This window comes from Lasioglossum baleicum, chromosome 14 (genome assembly GCF_051020765.1).
Source record: "Lasioglossum baleicum chromosome 14, iyLasBale1, whole genome shotgun sequence".
Lineage (NCBI taxonomy): Eukaryota > Metazoa > Arthropoda > Insecta > Hymenoptera > Halictidae > Lasioglossum > Lasioglossum baleicum.
Genome location: NC_134942.1, coordinates 11,366,407 through 11,379,657, shown reverse-complemented (window position 1 = coordinate 11,379,657; position 13,251 = coordinate 11,366,407). Strand labels below are relative to the sequence as shown.

At 34.5% G+C, this 13,251-nt stretch overlaps 1 protein-coding gene across 10 annotated transcripts in view; it reads left to right on the top strand.

Moving 5' to 3' along the window:
* Positions 1–13,251, top strand: part of LOC143215824 (octopamine receptor beta-1R) — a 222,576-nt gene extending 209,325 nt beyond the window's left edge. For all 10 annotated transcript variants that reach the window (XM_076438363.1, XM_076438362.1, XM_076438360.1 and 7 more), the window contains one exon: positions 1–13,251. This exon is cut by the window's left edge and continues 15,249 nt beyond it. The gene's annotated coding sequence lies outside the window, so the exon portion shown is untranslated.

Below are 13,251 nucleotides of genomic sequence, written 5' to 3'. Positions count from 1 at the left end.
TTAAGAGGGTGATCAACTTCGGGTGCACTGGAGAGTGAAGTCCGTACTTTGTACTTATCGAGTAACGTTCACGGAACTTGAATTTTGAGCCGAACACTAATTCGCGTGCGCTCGCGCGATGAAAGAGCTCCGTCGAGAACGGAGTCGGGACTTTCATGAATAGCGGAGAAACTATTATTCGAAGAAAGTATTCAGAAAATAAAGTGAAATTGCGCTATTGTGCAGCATACGCACCGACGGGTCTGTTCTTCTTATTTTTTTCTCTGCTCCACCCTTGCCGCGAGCTGCAAGCTGTGTAACCTTCACTGGCCTCCTCGTAAAATAAGTGGATAATGACCTACATTCGCGTCTTTTCAGCCGACTTTTCCATCTGACACGAGACAACGTTCGATGGTGTGAATCTCCCCGGCTCGAAGCCCTTGAAATTTACATGAACTCCGACGAGTAGACTGCGGATGTGCATTCGGGAGTGCTCGCGGAATGAGATACAGCGAAATAAAAATTTGAGCGAATTGGTGCCTCGATATATTCCACCTCGAACGGCGAAAACATTTATCGGGGGCTGGCGAGCCTCCATTTCGTTCTGGTTCTCATCAATTGGCCCTTGAAACCGCGAATTTGCATCGAGGTCCGCAGTCTACTAATGAGACGCTGCATTATGCAGCGGAACGGAATGGAATTTCTCCCTATCCTTGTATAATACCCTTATTGTTTTCGGTTACTGTGGTCGCCGGTCGCGATTGCTGCATCTTCGTGGAAAGTAAAAGAATTCTACGTCGCACAGTGGGATATTTGGCCCGAAATATCGGAAAGAAGTTGATTTCAAAAAGTTTGCGTGAGTCGTACAATTTTTGTTCTTTTTGATATTGTTTCTTTGATTTGTACACCCGTGAAATACCCTACTTCATCGGAAGTCGAGAGACAGCGTTCATTCATTAGCGATTTTCAAGTGTTTTAAGGAACTTGTGTAAATTTTTACTGATTATTATTTGTTCCGTCGACATTTGTGAACTAAAGTGGCATATTTCCACGTATACAGCGCAGGACTCGAAGCTTTTGAGGACACTTCCGCCGAAGCCCCGAAACGTCAAGAATATTAACAATTTCGTGTGTTAATCGATCCGATTTCAAAGGTTTCGAGGCACTGCCGAGAATGAAATTGCAAAGTACCACTTTCGGGAACGGCTTCTGAGGTACACGGCGCTTAAAGAGGAATTCAAACAGCAGAAGGTAAGTACGAGCTCGCGAATCGGGCTAGGAAAATCCCGACAACGATGTCGAGTAAGATCAAATTGAAGGGAACGATCGCCTTAGCAGATCTCCTATCCGAATGGATCGTTCTAGCATCGTCTCCAATTCGAAGAATGTTTTCTCGCGCGACACTGCCGCCTAATGGAATCGAGAGCTGAATCGTGTTTTTGGATCGGGGTTCGTTTGCGTTTGATCTTGACACGTTAACACTAGGTTTATGGGACCCGTCGGAATGACGGGTTCTAATATTTTTAATTTGCGATTATTGAGATTGTAAAGATGCATCCTGAGAAATTATTTACTTTTATTTCTTTGGGTATATATTATTGGAAAAATGGCCAAAAATTTTTTGATAGACACATATTTGTTATGTTTATAAAACAATGTGAAATAGTTATATTTCTAGAGCTCCGTAAACCTAGTGTTAATAGTATAGAAAAGAATGGGTGGTTTCAAAAGAGTTAAATTAGACAACACCAGATAATATTTACGTGATTCAACATATTCTAAAATTAACATTTACACAGCCTTGGCGTATAAAAATTTTCAAATGATTTATTTATACAGGCATTATGGCGTATAATATGATTAAGATAAGATGAATAAGAAAAATATGCCAAATCTAGTGATTTCCAATTCTACAATAAAAATTTCGTGTCCATACAATAAAAATCGGGAATAAAGAATCAAGGAATGTTTAACACTAAATTAACTTTAAGAAGTTTTACGTTTCTCAAAATTGATAATGACCTAAAAGAAGCAGTTCAAGTATCCATTCTTTACAAGCAAATGATAAAACAAAATTTTAAAGAATGTAATATTTATGCGCAACAAGAGAGAGAAACGGTGTTAAATATTTTTACTCGGGCAGCATATCCAGCAAAAACAGCACCTTTTTCCATAAATATTGCCACGGTGTGGCGATGTAAAATGCGGCGGAAGGAAACTTGAATGGCATTAAATTTATTAGAGCTCGGGCAAAAAACATTAAGCCGCAAGCATCGCGGGCACATCGTGTTACCCGTGCATGTCCTTAACGAGTTTCAAAATTATTGCGCGTCGGAAAAATATTGCGTTTAGCTTTAAATATGCAACGGAGGAGGATTTTATGCGCCGAGATTGTAATAAAATTTTAATCCAGTGAAAATCCGGGTACAACAATAGACGGGGATCGGCCGAGTTGACTGTTTCGAGGAGTTGAAAATGACAATAGTGCATAGACTTGCATTGAAATCGTGGTGGTGAAATGCAGATTCTTTTGCGATCGTTGTATTGTTCTAGCTTTTTAACCTAGGTTTCTGTGTCTTGTAATTGACGAAGAAAATTCTTATTTTGCATAAAGATCCGCAGTCTAGTAATGAATTAATGTCCAAATAATTGTCTTTAAATGTATGACACCTTTGATCTAATTTCAGAAAAGTCATAGTAATTGCTTGATCAGTGCAAGAGCATTAAGAAATCATAGAGTTAGACTTATTTGTTATCAGTTTTAACATTTTTATCGGTTATTGTTTTACCAGGTTTAAATTGTATTATATTCAACAATTTGAGGAAATTCAGTAATTTGAGTTAAATTTAACAATTTTAGTTAAATTCAACAAATTGAGTTAAATTCAACAAATTGTATTAAATTCAACAATTCGAGTTAAATTCATCAATTCGAGTTAAATTCAACAATTCGAGTCAAATTCAACAAACAAGTGTTTGCTAAATTTCTATGATGTTTTTTATGTGTGTATTGTTATTATAATACTTTTATTATGATTTAATTTTTTTCTGTTGAATTTATATTCTCTTTCAAAAGAAGCGTAGGATAACGCCATTATAATGAGACGTGCGAAGGCGCGGTGAGAAGTTCGAGAATGTTTCTTTCTAGGTTTTGCATACAAAAACGAAACTATCTTTCGATATCGAAGTTACTGTCTCCGTTTCGTGTTCCACTTCGATTCCCATTTAACGAGCGCGTTGGCTGTAAGAAAAATCCGGTCGTGAATGATCTCCCTCGGAAAACGAGAACGAAATATTTCTCTCGTACTTCTGTGATTTTATGGAAATGTATTGTGGAAGACGGATGTCACGAAGAATTCGAATAAAGGACGTTAAAATGTCGTTTCGCCGGAAACACGCGTGTAAACCACTGTTTTCTTTTCATATGGTGCCACATTCTTTACGCCTTTGATATGATCGTGCCTCTTGGAAGCCAAGTCGGCTTTCTTTTCTTTGTTTCTGGTAAAACAAGCATTTTCCTTATGGGCAGGTTACGTCTTTATAAGTCACACAAATAGAATTTAGTTGGACAGTGAGGAGAAACATTGAGAATTTATTTGGACAGTGCAAATACACATACATATGTATATATCGAATAGTGTACATTTTTGATAGATTTATAAATATGGCGAGAATGGTTAAAAATCGGTGTTCTAATTTTTTAGAGAATCGCAAGAAACGTAAATTCTATTGTAAAAATTGTTAACAAGAGATACATGGTAAATATGATTTTTTATTTTTACATTGTTTCTCTGTTGAGTACAATATTCTTGTCATGTCCGCTGCATTCTATATTATTCTCGCGTGTTTAATGCGTATTGAAAACGGTATAAATTCGCAATGGGCATAATTTGTGGCACGTAAAGGTCAAGCTGCAACCACAGATCGCTACGAACGTCCTCTGTGGTTATTAAATATTAAACACTCGAATTAAAACTTAACTTTTATTACAAATTCGGTGACGCACATATCTGATCACTGCAGGTCTGTATACACAAATAAATTGTGTTAATTGTCAGAAGCAGAAGTTGAACAAAAATATTCTTTTCATAGGTTTAATAAATTGAGAATAATGGAGGTTAGACGAGAACGTATTTATTTAGTCAATAATTAGCACATCGAAAACAGTATAATTTATAGTCTCGTCATGTCTTCACTATTATTAAAGCAATTAAGTATAAAAATCGTTAATTCGTTTATCTTGTTAGCTGCTCTTTTCTCTAAAATACTTTCTTAATGTACCTTTTCATAATTCGACCATAGAATCTGAAATTTTGTGTATAATTTGAAAAAAAATCAATGCGAAATAATAAGCGAGTCCCTGCGAATATCACTTTTTGTACCGGAAGTTCTTGATACGAAGCTCAGAAACTTCATTCGGTCGGAGCTTACCCTTCAATTCTTGACTTCTCGGAGAGGAAGAAAATGATCCCCTTTGTACTTCGATTTTACTAAATACCGCAATATTAACAAACGTCCGCGAACAATATAGTCCTGATTGCAATTACGGTTTCCAGCTTTGTAAAGTGTGTGGAAAATTTTCGGGGTGCAAAAGTCACCATTTTAATCTCCGATTTTTGGCATCTGTTCGCAATGTTGATTCAAACGGCCGTGCTTCCGCCACGATCAAGCATCCGGTGGAATTTCACCTATATCGCGATAATGCCACACAAAACCGCGATACATATCTGTTGCCCGGCATCCATGTTGTTACGTGTACATTGTTACGAGCGTGTATCCCGCTTGTACGAGTCGCAGAACGTTCTGGTCAACGAAAATTGATGTGCAAAATCGGTTCCCAATATTTTGTCCTGCGTAATCGGAATTGCTATGGCGAATGCCAGACCTCGGCTCTGAGCACTCTGTAATTCCTTCTGTGAGGACGTGCAGGACATCGCTTTTTCGTGTCTGAACCAGGCCATTGTGGCTTATAATAATGTTTAAAATAACAAGATTAAATTTATTTATATTTTGTGCGATTTTTACTATAATATTAGATGATTGAAAATAAAATTCAACGGTTAAATTTTCAAGATTTGGTTAAAAATTGGTTAAATTAAAATTAAAAAATGGTTAAATTTTCTATACAATTAGGAAAGAATGGTGACTATATATATAATTGATTAATAAAGTTGTATTCTTTAAAATTTAACTATCGAATTTTATTTTCAGATCGAGCACGAATTTATGTAATCATCTAATATACAGTGGCTCACGAAAGTATTCGAACGCCTTTTAAAACAGAATAACTTTTTTATAATTGTAACAAACGACCTGATTTTTTATAATCAATTAGAAGCACTGGTTTATGAAATGATATGCAAAAAAGATTTTCCAAAAAATTATCATATAATTTACAAAGTTACATGCAAAAATAAAAAAGTCTTTTTTTAAACTTTTTTATTAGGGCCCTTAAAGAAAATCTAAAATATATGTTTTGTAGATCTATGTTAGTTATACACATGCTGAAAATTGCGTCAAAATCTAAAATGGTTCATTTGACCCCTCGTGGTAGGTTTAGGGTTAAAATAGAAATTTTAGATTTAAATTATGATAAATCTAGAAAACACGATTACCGTTAGTTGCAATTAAAGCTTCCTTTCACAGTTAGAAAAATAAATCGGAAGTTCGAAGAGCCGCAGAACACAGGAAGGAAGCTCGCTCACATAACTCCTATGAGAAATCGTTATGGATGTAGTTGGTGTTCCGTGTGGACGAACATAAACGAACTTTCCCGAAGAAGTTGCTCGAAAAATTCGAAGCTTCCTCCGGAGCTTCAATTATAAGGACTAAAAAAAGAAGGCATCGGAGAGAATACGGTTTAGTTTCGAGGCACGGAAGTTTATAGATCGAACTTTGTTAAATGGCAAAGTTCGAGCTTCTGTTCCTTTTTCCGACCGTTGTTGTCTGTCGTTGCAGCAGGAATGAAAAAATTGCACACAATCCTATTTATTTTAAAGTATGTGTACAACTGAAAATTAAATATTTTATTTGATGCAGTCATTTTTGGAAATAAAATGATTTATTTGAGGCAGTAATTTTTGAAAATACTATTTTATTTGAAGAATATTGAACATATTTGTATTTTGTCTTTCTTATTTCCAATTTCAATTTTAAATATTATTGCTGAAAATAATGGTTCGAATTCAATACATTCACGAGTAAATCGTTTCTCAACGATAAGATAGACAGATAGACTGTATGTTTATGCGGTTTCTCAGAGTATTATAACAATGCAAAAAGTAAAATATTTTATTTTCGTGTTTCAGGTTGTTTAAAATAGAGATATTTTATTTTCTGGATCAAATGGTTGAAATAGAAATATTTTATTTTCGAAATTGTATATCTTATTTGAAATACTCTTTTCTTTAAGAAAAATAAAATCTAAAATAGCAATTGGAATATTTGTTCCGCCAAATAATGCCCACCTCTGCCTATATCGTCGAATAACGTAGTATGTACATTACATACATATGTATTTAATTTATTGAAACGTATCGAGTATTGAGTCTTATAAATATATAATTTAATCGAAATAAATGAGTAATTAATTTTAAATATTCCTAATGAGTGAAATTGGTTTGCATAAGGTTCAATTTGATTTTCAAAAGGTTCAATTTTATTTGCAAAAGATTCAGTTTGATTTGCAAAAGGTTCAATTTGATTTGCAAATGGTCCAATTTGATTTGCAAAAGGTTCAATTTCATTTGCAAAAGGTTGAATTTGATTTGCAAAAGGGCGAATTTGAAGTGCAAAACCTGTAACAACTGCAATCTTCACAAATAAAAAATAGCGCGAAAAGAATCACACCTCTTTATGGGGAAGACCCTTTACTAAACCAATACATATCGTGCAGCATGCAGGTAAGTAGTTCCATACATCGCATCGGCCTGATTAGAAAGTGTCATGGATCATCAGTTTATCGACGAACGCCGCACAGATTTTAATCGGCATAAATTTCGGTGAGTTAACCACGCGTTAAGCCAATATTTTCGAGGAACGTATATTCTTATTAATGGAAAAGTTCTATTGTACGACGACGGAGCCCATTTCCCTCGAACGATCGAAGTTCCGCTGTATATCAAACGGTTCCTCGTGCGCTGCTGCACGCCCAGCTACTTTATCTCGCTGAGAAAAATCGCCAGCGCCGCGAACAGAAAAGTGAAAGCTCGTGGAAGAATAATGGCTGGTGAAAAAATTGAAAAAGTATGGATCAGCGGGTAGAAAAGATTTTTGATGCCCGATGCTGCCTTACTCTTGAGTATGCAAGGCGAATCCTGTTTCGCTCTTCGATCACTATGCTTAAAACCAGGCATGTTGCTGATAAGTTTTTCTTTCGACCTTTTAGTTAGCAAAGATTAACGGAATTACTGCACCCGTAAAAATTATGGGTTTTCAACTTTTTGATTATTGAGTTTGTTAAGATTTGTGAGTAGACTGCGGATTTTTATGCGAAATAAAAATTGTCTTGATCAATTGTCAAATATCTTTCTTGTTTTAATAATTTTAGTAAGTTAAAAACAACATATAGATGTTCTTAATTCCTTTGATCTTTTTACCGTTTGAAATTTTTGTCATAAGTGCATAAAATCCGCAGTCTGTTTATGAGGAATTATTCAATACATTTATGTCTGTGGACATATATTAAACTGCCAACTTTTATGCAAAATAAAAATTGTTCCGAGTCAATTATCGGGAACAAGCATTAAATGAAAATGTGCTTTTTCGTGCAATGTAAGAAATTGTAAGAAATTTAATTTTAATCTTTATGTCGTTTACAAATTTGTGGATTTCAATGAAATGTTAATAAACTGTGTACAAAATTATGAATCATAAAATTTGGGAAATGATGCTCAGAGATTCTGAGAATAGTGTATAATATCGTGCATGAGATTAGGTTAGCTGTTTATCTATTAAAAAAGGTTTGTCAAACAGGACTAAAAACTTCCTTCGCATTGAATACGAAACAAAAACACTAATTTGTTATAAAATAATATATTGTTTAAGGAGAAGTTTATAAAACAATGATAAAATCAATATGTTCCTTCATATTACGAAGGAAACAAATGATTTGATTAAAAATTCCGTACATGCAAACTAAAGGTAGTCTAATTAGCAAGCTCCACAAAAAATTTCGACTTAATTGCTTGAAAAATAACTGAGTTACGCGTACATCCTGCTTCAAAAAGCTCGTTCCGAGAGAAATGCATTTAAAGTTTCAGGTGGTATTATAAAATACGTGGGAGGCGTCCTAATTCGAAGCCCAATTTTTTAAATTTGTTCATAACAAAATTATATTTTCTAGGCTTGCGATCTCGAACGAAATTTATTCGGAATAGAAATTAAGTAGAAAAATAAGAATTGAAAGAAAGTATATTAGACAGCGGATCTTAATGCAAAATAATTATTTTGGAATATAATGTATATTTCAATTATTTCCTCGGATCTCGATTACCCATCGGGCCTTAATTTATCCGGGCTGTTTGTCTCCCGATCAACCCGGTTAATCGAGGTCCTACCGTAATAGCAATTTAACCAGCAATTGAATCCTGCTATTTAAATATTTTCTGGAAATAATGAAAAGTATTTTTATTTAATCTTCGAATCAAATAAACTTTATGAATGTACTAGCGAATTAATCTTGCCTTAAAATTGCGCTTTGTCTGAAAGTGAAAATTGTTAAGAATCTTTAGACCGTGCAAGGGTTAGATGAACGACCAGAGAAACGTGTGTCTAGTCAGAAATTTTGTAGCCGATCTAGATGTTGACGAACGATTATGGGGTACGTGGACTGCAAATCAACATTGAAATGAAATTCAACGTGGAAGGCGCAGTCGACGCGACGGGCTGCTAATGACGGCGTCGCATTGCACAACACAGACGCGATATAGGATTCAAGGCAGATTGAAAAGGTGTTCTAGGGGGGAGCGTGTTAGCGAAATGAATGTGTATTGTGTCTGAAAGAAGCGGTTCGTTTCATACGCGACGCATGAAAAATTCAATTCGCATTTCCGCGCGCTCGTATCGGCAACGAACGCTGATGGGGAACAATATTTACTTATATTTTTGCCAGTCGCCCGGTTTACACAATTTATCGGCGCAGAGACTCATTAATGCCGTGTACTATGTACTTTCATTTTTTAAATTGATTAATCAGAGAATGTGTTCATACATTACAAAGTTAATGAATCGGTAATTACTAGACACAGCGGATTTTATCTACGTAAGATAAAAATGAGGTGTAATTTAAAACAGTGAAGACATTAATTGAATTTAAAAATACTGTTATATTATTTTCCACCTATTAAACGCATTAATGAAGAAAATTAATTTTCTATCTCGCTTTAGTTTGTTGCAATTCAGGTATAAAATTTTTATTTCGCATAAAGATCCGCTGTCTGAGTAATTACTTTCAAATAAGTATTTCATGTAGATCTTCGCAATGAATAAAATTTTGAATTTCTTAACGATCAATTTACATTTGATTTGATTTATTTTACGAAAACGTTGTAAAGGTTGAATTTGATTTGCGAAAGAATGACATTGATTTGCGAAAGGATGAAATTGCTTTGCGAAAGGATGAAATTGATTTGTAAAGGATGAAATTGATTTGCGAAAGGATGAAATTGCTTTGCGAAAGGGTGAAATTGATTTGCAAAAGGGTGAAATTGATTTGAATAAGGTTGAATTTGCCTTGCAAAAAGGTGAATTTTGAATGCAAAACCTGTACTCTTCGACACGTGGTTAGCAAAATTGAAAAAAATGGTAAAATTCTCAAAAGAATTTTAAATTGTAAAAAATTGTTAATTGAAAAAGGTAGCATTTTTTTTATAATTTACAATAACACTTCTTAATGGAAGACCCTGTGTAATTACCAGACTATTTTGTGCAGATATAAGTTCTGCAAATTAATTTATAGAAACTGAAATCGGCAAAATTTTTTATTAATTTCATTAACAATAAAACCCTGTAAGCTGTCACATTAAACGTGAACATCCTAAATGTTTCTGTAAAATCCAATGCAAATGATGGAAAACATTTCAATAATAATTACACAATGTACGTAACTATAACGTAAAATAGTTTTAATTCGGTGCAATATTAACTAAGTAAATACACAGGAACAACAGAAAACATTTTCCGAAAACAGCAAATGCCAATTCCACACCGTATTCATTGGGTTTCCCATAACAAACTCAGAAATCCAGCTGTAATGGTAGTTCTGAGTTCCGTGTGTGGTTTCTAGAGAGTTGAATAAATCATAATTTACGTTTGCTAAAATGGTGGAAAGTACGGAAACATATTTCTACAACAACAAAACAAGTCAAAATTTATTTAGGTATTCCAGCAACATCTGACTGTTTTCAACGTGCACCTATCATCATATTTACATTTGTCTTCGAAAACAGCCTAATTCCAAACGATTTGCAAAATAATAATTTATTTATAATTCTCAATACTATTACTCAACTCACATAATATTATTGCAATAGGTCACATCATTCATACTGAACTAAAAAATAAAGAACTGTGTATTCTGAATCCAAGGAATAATTTGCTAAAAAATATTGATAAACACAATTGTTTTTCTGAAAATTTTCAGTACTGCAATATTACTTTCTTTAACTACACTAATATCAGTGCAATCAGTCAAATCATTCAGATTAAGTTAAAAAATAAAGCACCATGTATTCTGAATCCAAGGAACAATTTCCTTAAAAATATTGATAAACACAATTGTGTTTCTGAAAATTTTCTGGTGTACTACAGTATTACTTTCTTAACAAAAATAATATCAGTACAATCACCCAAATCATTCACTAAAAGATAAAAAACTTCATTAAACTAAAAACTAAAAGGTTAAATTTAAAGTAAACTAAAAAATAAAGAACATATCTTTCTTGAAAATAAACAAATAAAGTGGTTTGGTCCATACGTCACGAATAAATTCGAAACGAGTGAAGTGATGACTAGAACTCGCACCACTTTTGCAAGCTCTACATCATAAGTTATTTCGAATAAATGGGTGACAGCACTGTCAAAGAATGATCGATCTACCGTGACCCAGCTCTAGCGATGGCCATTTTACATAGCATTTTCGAAATCGATTGTCTTACATCGTGTGACGTATCAAGTGATATTTTACCACTCTCAGCGATGACACGCTCCTTCATATTAGCATACACGCGGTGTAAGAATAGACCTGACATCCAAGGTACTTTCGCAGCCCAATTTTCTAGGGCGCTAATGCCCTATTACCATTGTCGTGTCGCTCGCAAAGTTATCAACCAAGTAGAAGAATCGCTGACGTATTCAAAATCGCGATCGATCCACAGGCACTAATAAGTACCAAAAAAGATTTTGCGTTTTATGAAAAGACAAAAGACAGCGGAACCTTTGGCAGCGAAACTAAAATTTATCAATGTCTACACTACCGTCCATAAAATTTTCAGCATGTGTACAACTAACATAGATCTACAAAACATATATTTTAAATTTTCATTAAGGGCCCAAATAAAAAAGTTTTAAAAGATGCCTGTTTTATTTTTACATGTAATCTTATAATTTATAATTTAAAAAAAAATCTGGTTGTTTGGGAAAATTGAAAAAAAGTTATTCTGTCTTAAAGGGCGTTCGAATACTTAATTCGAGTTTGCAGTATACGCCTCCGTTGGCCGGGTTGCCGCATTCTAGGCGAATTTTTAATTGTTAATAACTAAAAAACGACGCTGAAATCGCAATCTTTTTATTCTTTCTTTTCGTCTCATGATGAAGAACCAACCCTTAAATTTTCTTCCTCCTGTAGTCACCGTGTATAACGGTATTTCTAAATTCTTCTAATGTTTTTACTGCTTTGAATTACAGCTACTCATTTTTGTCTACTAATCCGTTTTGATCTTCTTTCCAGTGATCTATGCATTATCGTTCGAATAATTTACCTAACTTTCGTTAGAATATCGAGAGCCTGGTATCGAAATAGCTCTCTGTGTACGCAGAAATTCGCGTTTAATTACTTTCGCTTTCCGCGGTCTCCCGTAATCCGACCGCGTCGATGGGAACGGTAAATTAGAATCGTCGAAGACACATCGAAATCTCTGGCGTATAAATAGAAACCGGAACGACGGAAATACCGCGGAGATAGGGACAGGATTTTGCATTAAGCCCCGACGATAGTTTCCAAGAGCACGCGACGACCTTTCCGTAACGACACGGGCATCATGCCAGCTGCGATTTATCAAAGAACGATCCTTTCGTTTTTCAAAGAAAAATCTGCTCTATTTTTCCCCGATCTACTGTCGCCGAGATAAAATGGTCAGCGGTGACGTCTCTGTCCAGATGAGTATTATGATAGCGATCGACCCGCTAATGCGCGGGTCACGAATTTTTTTCTGATACCAACACAAAGGCCGATGTTTCAGATGATAAATCGTCCACACTACTTTATACTCTGCTCCGGAAAATAAATTACACATTGTGGTACTAGTTCATTGTCCGCAAATAATCTTTGGTTATGATTATATATTCACAGTGAATTAGTATTTTCAGCAGAAAATATTCAAACAAATCGAACAATTATCGGGATAATTATTTCTAGACTCTGGATTTTGTGCATTTATAACAAAAATGAGCAGTTGCAATATTAAAAAATTTGGAGTATTAATATATTATATTTTCATCACGTTAAAATTATTAATGAAGAATATAGATTTATGTGCAGTTCCTGCATGTTTCAATTGATGCACAAACTTTCTATTTATTATATATAAATGTACATATGTATATGTATACAGGGTGTTCATTTGAAAACTTTCCAGCCGAATATCTCGAAAATGATGAAAGATATTATTATAAAAAAGTGTAAAACACGTGTCCAAGGATTTCGAGGGGGAAAGAGGTGGGCAGTATCAGTTTTTTATTTGGGTGGCGTTTTCAAGGTCATTTGAAGGTCAACTTTGTTTTCTCAAATGGAAACCTATGTTTTTTATTATGCGATCTTATTGTACGTAAAAAGGCTAGCAATTTTCGTAGGATACTTTTTTTATCCGCGCACTAGTTTCGGAGACTGCTTTATTAGAAAGAAAAACGGTCTAACATTGAGAGCTTAAATATCTACGTCTTATAACTACGCCTTGGTCTTACCTCCAGCGGTTTAAAGGCAACACAGGGTTTAAAGGCACAACAATTACTTACATTTCATCTCGTAACAATATACAACAACTGTATACAGAATGT